Raw genomic sequence first — 8342 nt, forward strand, 5'->3', positions numbered from 1 at the left:
TATGCACAAGGTGAGAATGGGCTCAGAGGGAATATCCATTGGCCACACTGAACCCATAAGGAATTTCCAGGGCCTGAAGGGTAAACTAAACAGGACATTCAGGCACTGGGGATGCTATGCTGGACTTAAAAGTTAGCCAACACAGCCTGGGCTACATGGATGTGAATGCCGACCTTGGCACACTGTATGAACAAGCACACAAGCCAACAAGCTGGTGTGGCCCACTAGCCATTGCTCCTTCCTGACCCAGGTCAAGACAACTATACTCAGAACTTCATCAGGAGGGTCAGATATGAGCCACACGAGCAGCGCAGACCTTACAAGACTCTGGGTCAGAGGTGTCTTTTACCCAACAAGACAACTATACTCTTAACTCACCCAAGGCAAGGGCCACCCCAAGCAGGATGGACCACTAAGAGAGCAAACTCTCAAACACACCAGAAAAGAGAGAATTGTCAGTGCAAGGGTAGTGCTAGAGAGCTCTCAGGGTAGGTAGCCCTGAACACTTACAGCTCCAATCACTCTAAAAGGTCAAGCCTACACTACACCAAGAATATACCAACCAAGCTACACAGGGCACAGTTCAAAAAGGCACTTAGCTGAAAGGCACTGGGGCCAGCCACTGTTTACAGACAATCCAGAAGCCTTACTGCAGACATGTTGTACACACTGCATCAGCAAAAGAACTGACTGTTCTATCTAGTGTGCAGTGTGAGCCCCAGCCCACCCTCCCCAAACAAGTGGGAGAGAGGTGGGGGTGAACAAGACGATGCTTGTTTTCAGAGATTCAATAATTTGTTAACATTGTTAGCGGAATTCATTCGGCAGGTTTGTGAGGCTTCAGTCTCTTTTGAACCCAGCAGTGGTCTTTATCAGTTTGCTGACTTTCGGGATGCCTTTCTCAGTGAGGTGGAGGAGTGTCACCTGCTCACTGCTCCTGAGGCGGGGGGGTGGGGGGGGGCTGGTTCTGGTTTTGATCCCCGGTAGGCCAAACTGAACAACATGGCTGATGTGATCCAGTAGTTGGGAGCTATCTCTTTGACATACTTTCAGGGAGCCACAAGGGGCTACAATTTTCTATCTGTTGAAGATTCTAGGTGTTAATGACCTGATGGCTCGGTCTCTGACCAGGTTGCTGGTCGATCCACCACCAGGCTGTTTGATGTGACTGCTCGCAACCTTATGTATGAATCACAGCCTGGTTTATTAGCTGTCCTTTGAAGGTGCTTGTCGAGTTCTGTTTTGAACACTGCAAGAAGTCGGCCAGTTATGTCATGTATGTTTGGGAAAAGTGTGTTGAAAATGTCTTCGGTCTTTGATGTTAAGTTCTCTCTTAACATTCCTATTGCACCTCTGCTCTTCATTGGGGCTATTTTGCACATCCTGCCATGTCTCCTGGTCTCGTGTGGTCTTATTTCTGAGTGCAGATTTAGAACTAGCCCTTCTAATATTTTCCAAGTGTAGGTTATTACACAGACGCCACACAGAAAAACATTTTGGATTTGTCTTTGCATGTCCTGTTGTGTTGCACAAACTTCATAATTTCTTTTTGCTTTCCTTATTTTTAACATTTCTAACTTGTTTGACAAATTATTGTTCTAGATTGACTTCCCCATTATTAATCCTTTTATACAAAGCTTTCTATTTATATATAAGGTTCTTTAGACCCATAGTTATCCATTTGGGATCATTATTATTTGATCTAATCAATTTATATAATATACTATGTTCCTGGGCTTTGCTAAGAATATTTATATATATTTTAAGCTATGTTTTAAATCTACATCGCAGTCCCTTGTTACGCCACACATTGCCAGGTTCACATCGCTTTCCAAGACCAGCCCACCTACCATGTTTACATGGTTAGGGCTGTCAAATCTATTCTTTCCAAGAAATTTCTTAGTCCATTAAATTCAGCTTTTTGGAGATCTGGCACCTTAACAGAATTTTCTCTTGCATTCTATTCCATTCTATGCTAAATCTGATTTTCTTGTGATTACTGTTCTCTAACTTACTCCCTATTTTGATATTATTTATTAGTGTTAGCTAACACTAAGTCTAAAAATTATTTTCCCATGTCAGCTTCTTAATGTGTTACTAAGGAAGTAATCAACTAATTCTAAAAAATTCATCTATGTCAGTATTCGCTGCTTTATTAATCCAATTTATTTTACTAAAATTAAACTCGCCCATAACACAATCACTGTTTGGCCTAGATGGTCTTGATATGAGAAACCATAAAGTGAGCCTTATCCATCAATTCTATATTTATAATTTGATGAAGAATACCAAACTAGTTGCTTCTATCTTACTGCATCACTGCCCATTGGTTGTTATATGTATCATCATCATCATCATCATCATCATCAATGTTACTGTGTATGCCACTCTTATAGAGTTGGATTATCTATTTCTTTAGCCCCATCAACACTTTAAATCCTCATTTACTATTTACAATACACTAATACTATTTTCCACACACACACACCTCTTTACTGTACTTCAAATTCTCCATAGACAACTTTGCACAGTATCATCCTCATTGGTTATGATATGGCCACTGTGCCAAGCACATACATATTCATATAATTTTGTTACTATAAACAGAATAAATTTTTACTTCTCTGTGGCGAGCCCTTCGGCTCTCTGGAGCTATTGGACTGATATACGCTATATTAGTCTGGGGCTTCAGTTATTGGAGTTCTGCCTACTGGGGACCTTGAGCCAGAACTTGGCCCCCCCCCCCCCTCAGAGAGATGCAGGGAGCAATGGCCTAAGGAACCCCCCCTTGTATTTGTGTGTATTCCATGTCTGCCATCGACTGGGGTTAGGCACCCAGAATGGTTGTCATTCCAAAACAAACCCCACTTGGTAGAAAATTGCAAACCCAAGGCCAAACAGAGAAACAGAACTCCTCCAAAAGAAAACAAGGAAATACCTGTAAGCAAACGTCATCTACTGCTGCCGTGCCATTTGTCCGTAGAGTTTCTCACCCCTCTATAGTGCGACTATAAGAAATATTGCTGGAACAACCGTGGACATCTTCAAGAGAAAACTGGATTGTTTTCTAAAACCAACTGGGCTGTGATGGGTATGTGGGCCTGCGGGCCGCTCCAAGCAACAGCCTGGTGAACCAAGCTCTCACAAGTCAAGCCTGGTCTTGGGCCAGGCTTGGGGAGTAGAAGAATTCCCAGAACCCCATCAAGCAGTATCAAACAGAGTTCCCCCCCCCCCCTTTGGGAGGGAAAGTGAGGATCCCCAGGGGCCAGATTCACGAAAGCAAGCACTTACGAACGTGTACATCTTTCCTCAATCTTTGACGGCTCGTGGTGACCCATCTGTGTCTGCTAGGGGTTTGGGGTTCTTGCCTACCTTGACAACTGGATAGTGTGGGCTTCCAGCCGGTCTGGTCGTCTGCTCACCAGGGGTGTGAATCTTTCCCAGCTCGCCGGGTTCAGGTTCCTGGCAAACTGGAAGAAGTCCCATCTGGTTCCATCCCCAGGTTTGGACCTGGCTGGGCCTAGTTTGGGACCCTCGGACCGCTTCTGTGTGTGTTCCTCCAGAGGCATTGCTGCGGCTGCGGTCCAACCTTCAGCGGTTCCTGGGGTGTTCCCGGGTCACTCAGCAGTTGCTCGAACAGTTATGTGGGAATCTGAACTTCACTGTGCTGGTTTGCTTGTCGGGTCTGGCTTCAGTGCCTGTTCTGGTTCCTTTGGGGACATCCCTTCCGCCTCTCTTGCAATCTGCATTCACAGATGCCTCGTTTCTCAGCTAAGATTTTGTGACCAGTGCTCACCAGTTTGCAGCAGTGTGGCTTTCGCTGCGGCAGTGGGGCTTTCGCTGCGGCGGTATGGCTTTCGCTGCGGCGGTATGGCTTTCGCTGCAGCGAGTTTGGGTCGCTATATGATCTAGCTATATGATCTAGCTCCATTCGTTTTGTTCCCCAGTGGTTCATTGATTGAACCATGAGGGAGGGGGGGTCTTTTTGGTCCTTGGCTCTTAGGGGCTTCTCGTTTCAAGTGACTCGTCTGCTGGATTCTCAGGGTTCAGCTCTCTCTGCGGTTGACATCGGGGGTGTCCAGCGTTCTGGCCGATGGCCAGTCCCGGTTCATTACCCTGTCCCTGGAATGGATGGTCAACGCCGACTCCTACAGTTAGCTCAGTCGGACGAATGGGTCCCCGGTGGTGGACCTCTTGCATTGACGTGGTCCTGGCGTTTCCGAATATATGTGGTGCTCTTTCTCGACTGCGGAGCCATCGCAGACGATGCCTTTCGGCAAGACTGGTAAAGGTGGGGTTACCTTTACCTCTCTCCCCCCCCCCCACCGTCCTACTGTTGCTTTGGGTTCTAGCTTGGTTGGAGTTTTATTGCAGGAGAGTCATTCCTGTGACTCCTTGATGGCCAACATAGTCTTGGTTTCAGGCACTACTTGCTTGGTGTCTGAACTAGGGCATTTTCCGTGTCTTCGCTTCCCTTCCATCAGATCTGGCCGGTCATATATCTGTTTAATTCGATCTACTCCTCCACTCTTCGTGTCTGGTCTTTTTGACGCAGGTGTATCACCACTTGTATGGTGATCAGGTGACTTCACTGATGATGTCCCACTCGCAGTCTTTGTCTCGGGGACAGTATGAAGTCTCTTGGCGTTCTTTTCACCATTTCCTCTCTTCATAGGTTGTCTTCTGTTTCTGTTTGGATTGTTTTGTCCTTTTTTGGTTCTTTCTGGACCGTCATCTTATGACAAATACTGTTGCCTCTTATCATGCGGTGCTGGCAGAGTCAGCACCGCATGTAGTAGCTTGTAGTAGCAAGTAGGGTAGTAGCTTGCATTCGAAGTGGATGTTACTTCCACCCCCCATTCCATAAGCTTTCTTGTGCTTTGTTTCATCTTTGGCCTGCTCATGTGCTGCCTGAGCCCTCCTGGTCCTTGAACCCAGGTGCTCTCCTTTTCTCTTTCCTCCTTGGTTTGTAATGGCCTCTTCGATTCACGATTGCTTTCAGAAGGCGCTGTTTCTGTTAGCATTGGCCTCTGGGGGTCAGGTCGGTGAGCTTTATGCTTTCCTCCAATGCAGAGGTTTCTGCTCTTTTGGTCCTGGTGATTGGTTTGTTTGGTTGCATCCGTCTTCATCTTTTCTGGTGAAGAACAAGACAGCGAGCTTCCGGAGGGGCCCTTGGGTTATTGATACTTGGGTGGTCAGGCTGGGGTTCTGCCTGTGTTGTGTCTGGTTGTGGCTCTGCGCCATTAAATGCACACCTTGGCTTCTGTGGCCATGAACCCGCTTTGTGTTAATCTGATTTCCCTCATTCCCTGTTCCAGGGCTCGGGTCTCTCAGGTCGTCCAAAGGGTTATTAAGCCTAACCAGTGTGTGGTCTACTCTCGTTACTATGTAAGGGCATGAGGGTAGTATGCAGTGTTTTGTAAGTATGCAGTTTTAGCCGCAGTGTTTGGGAACATGTCTTGGGCTGACATTCTGGCATGGGGGGTTTTGGAGGTCAAACAGGGTCCTGGCTGCTTGTTATTTGATGAATATTCCTGGTCCCAGTCATTCATGTGTTGCTTTGGGTCGCAGGTTGCAGCCAGTTGTCTCTATGGGGTAATCCTAGCAGGCAGTATTTGTTTTTAATTAGTGATTATTTATTTTGTATTTTTTAGTTTACTTCAATATTGAATTATGATTCTAAGTGGACAGCATGTTAATTTCAGCCTGCCAGAATTTACCTGCACATAGTTGGGAGGGATGTGTACAACTTACACCACAATTGGTGGTTATATAATAAGCTGTAAACATTTACCATTAAATTTATATAAATTATACCACATATGGTGGTAATTAGACTACAGTATTATAATACTACAACCTACTGGGTCAATATAATGTAAATTGATGGCCTTAGCTGTGATAGTTGCTATGGCCTTATTAGGCATTGTGTGGTCCCAACATCTGTGTTTGTTGGGTCACATGTGGTCTAGGTGCTGGGCCATGTCATGGCATCCATAAAATGGCATCTGTAAAGCCAACTATATCATACATGGAAGCTTCCCAGGTTATAGGTGGTCAGCTCACTAATATCTCCAGGTCACAAGCTTACCTGCCAAAGAATGGGCTTTAATAATGGCTCCATTATTAAAGAAACAGGTGTGACATGAATTAAATGGGGTGTGATGCTGAGTAAAACACTACTCACTTTGTGGGGCCTCGCCTGCAGCTTAACAAACTAACCTATCAAATATTTAATAGTGATCACTACCAGTAAAAGATGTAAGGAAGTCGGGAACTGAGCTCTTCCTCTTTGTTATTGAGGTCACTATGGTAATTTCTCGGTGGTCGGATCGTAGTGGATCCTTTGATGAGTTGCGCGTGTTGTGAGTAGCCCCCTCTGTTTTGTTTACAAGCTCTGTCCGTGTGAGAGCGTGACTACCTCTCCTTTCCCCAGTTCGTGTTCCATAATATTCTCTCGATATTCTATTGAGCCTCTATTATGGAGTTTATTTAAGGATTTAGGAAGCAAGCTGTACTTTTACTGCTAATTATATTATAGCCAGTCCTAGTGACTACTTTTTTATTAAGTTTAAACACTAGACTGTTGTATAAGAATAATTGGAGTTTAATATACAGTATATACGTGTTGTTGTGATGACTTCACGAAAACTCCCCTTTCTCTTTAAAGTCCACTCTTCGAACTGAAGAGTGGACAGCTGGCATGAGGGGGTCCCAGGACTCCTCTCTCCTCCTCCTCCGGGGAAATGGGGAGGGGGGGGGGGGTGGAGCTGCAACGGACAAGCGGTGCAGCAGCAGTGGATGACATTTGCTTATTTTCTATTGGGGGAGTTCTGTTTCTCTGTTTGGTCTTGGGTTTGCAATTTTCCTACCAAGTGTGGTTTGTTTTTGGAATGCCTACCTTTCTGAGTGCCTAACCCCAGTTTTTGGCAGACATGGAATATGCTCAAATATAACGTGGTTTCCTTAGGCCATTGCTCCCTGCATCTCTCAGAGGAGGCCAGGTTCTGGTTTGTGGTCTCCATTAGGCAGAACTCCATTAACTGAAGCCCCAGATTAATATAGTGTATATCAATCCGGTAGCCCAGGGAGCCTCCGGGGCACACCAGAAAATGACGTTTCATTACATTCAATGCTGATTTTTTCACTATTCTTGGTTCAACCTTAAAATTTTACTTTCATTTTGATAATCCATAATTTCTTCATTATACAACTAACTAACTATAAATGCACACAGGTGGTGAGTAATTTGGGATCTCTCGCTGCCCGACTTGTTTTTCGAAGTAATTGAAACTGCAGCATACAAATATTATGCCCAGATGATATTTCGAGGAAAACCAATAACAGAACAAAATCAGGTTGGGAAATATGATACAGTATTTTGAAATTAACTAGTTTACATTTCAGCATTTTCTTTGTTATGCAGATGAATCCATATTGATAACCATAGTGTTTAGGATGTATGTTATATAGACTGGGACATTAGCTAAGGAGTTCAGACCTACCAGGGACCAGCGCCATAACCTGGCCCCTTCAGAGAGGTTTCAGGGAGCAATGGCCCTGGAAAACCCCATTGTGGTTGGGGTTTTCCTTATCTGCCATCGATCGGGGTTAGGCACCCAGAAAGGTAGGCATAACAAAATAAACCCCACATGGTAACAAAAAACCGAACAAAGAGGTAGAAACACCCTACAATCCCAAGGAAACAAAGCAAACATCACACTTTACTGCTGCGTCGATCGTCCGCGCAAGCCCTCCCCGCCCCGAGAGGGGAGGGGGGGAGCCCTGGACCTACCGCGCCGGCTGCCTAGCATCAGTTCGTAAGCTAATGTCAACCAGCTGTCTCGGTTCATTCCTCTGTTCGTGGATTGGCCGGTCGTCGCCGACTCGTTTCGTTGGCTCTGCCAGATGTACGGACTCCTGGCCATGGAAGTCTTCGAGTCGGCATGGTCTAGGCGTCGCCCATTCTATGTGGCACCCTTACCTGCCTGCGAGGCGTTCATGGTGGATGCCTTTCGGCAGGACTGATTAAGGTGGGGGTACCTGTTCCTCTTCTCCCTGTCCAGCTGTTGCTTCGGGTTCTGGCTCGGTTGGAGCCCATTCCCATGGGAGTAGTCCTTATGGTTCCTTGGTGGCCAGCCCATCCTTATTTTCAGACACTGCTTGATAGGTGTCCAAACGCGGGGTGTTTTCCCGCGGCTCCGCCTCTTTCAACAGGTCGAATCGGTCCTGTACGTGGCTGGTTCGGCCCTTTCACTGGACCTCTACTGCTGCTGCTGCTTGCTGTGGACCGCAGCCAGCTGTCATGGAACGCTGCCAACACCCTCGCCACAACTATGATT

The 8342-nt window shown here is 46.0% G+C and overlaps 1 pseudogene; it reads left to right on the top strand.

Annotated features, from left to right (window-relative positions):
* LOC138356121 (man(5)GlcNAc(2)-PP-dolichol translocation protein RFT1-like) overlaps positions 1–7400 on the top strand; it is a 30638-nt pseudogene extending 23238 nt beyond the window's left edge.
* The last annotated feature ends 942 nt before the right edge of the window (positions 7401–8342 follow it).

The sequence above is a fragment of the Procambarus clarkii genome, chromosome 70 (assembly GCF_040958095.1).
Source record: "Procambarus clarkii isolate CNS0578487 chromosome 70, FALCON_Pclarkii_2.0, whole genome shotgun sequence".
NCBI classification, from domain to species: domain Eukaryota; kingdom Metazoa; phylum Arthropoda; class Malacostraca; order Decapoda; family Cambaridae; genus Procambarus; species Procambarus clarkii.